We start from the raw sequence: 457 nt of genomic DNA, 5'->3' as shown, positions 1-457 counted from the left end.
CTACTGATCACAGATTTCCCTTGCCATGCACTCGATAAAACATGTCAAAAGTTTTCCCAAAAATCTCCAAATTATGCAATTTATAAATATGCAAATTAGAACAATTTGTAATGAATTAATAGGGTGTAAAAAGAGAAAGAAAGTGTTTTTTTTTTTCTTGTGTGTGCAAACAAAGCTCAGACAATTAGGTGTCATTTTAGAGGCTAATGTGTGCCCGAATAGGGATGCAGAGACAGGAAATCTCTTGTGGCAGACATTAAGAGCACAAAAATAGTCTTTTAGACAGAAATAATCTGCTTGTATGTCAGATATTTTGTCATGAAATTATAGGTTTGACTGATAGATAGAGCAGTAGCAAAGAAAATAAGAATTCTTATGAAACTTAGTTAATGTATGTATGGGGAGAAATGGCAATCAGAGGCAGAGCTTCTGGCTAGAGAAATACAATGGTCATTAG

General features: G+C 33.9%; 1 protein-coding gene across 2 annotated transcripts in view; it reads left to right on the top strand.

Annotated features, from left to right (window-relative positions):
• LOC119593699 (1,4-alpha-glucan-branching enzyme-like) overlaps positions 1–457 on the top strand; it is a gene marked incomplete in the record, with an annotated part of 15,237 nt that overhangs the window by 1,217 nt on the left and 13,563 nt on the right.

The sequence above is a fragment of the Penaeus monodon genome, chromosome 32, assembly GCF_015228065.2.
Source record: "Penaeus monodon isolate SGIC_2016 chromosome 32, NSTDA_Pmon_1, whole genome shotgun sequence".
Lineage (NCBI taxonomy): Eukaryota > Metazoa > Arthropoda > Malacostraca > Decapoda > Penaeidae > Penaeus > Penaeus monodon.
Note: the sequence above shows the minus strand (reverse complement) of the source record. Positions and strands in the feature narration are given on the sequence as shown.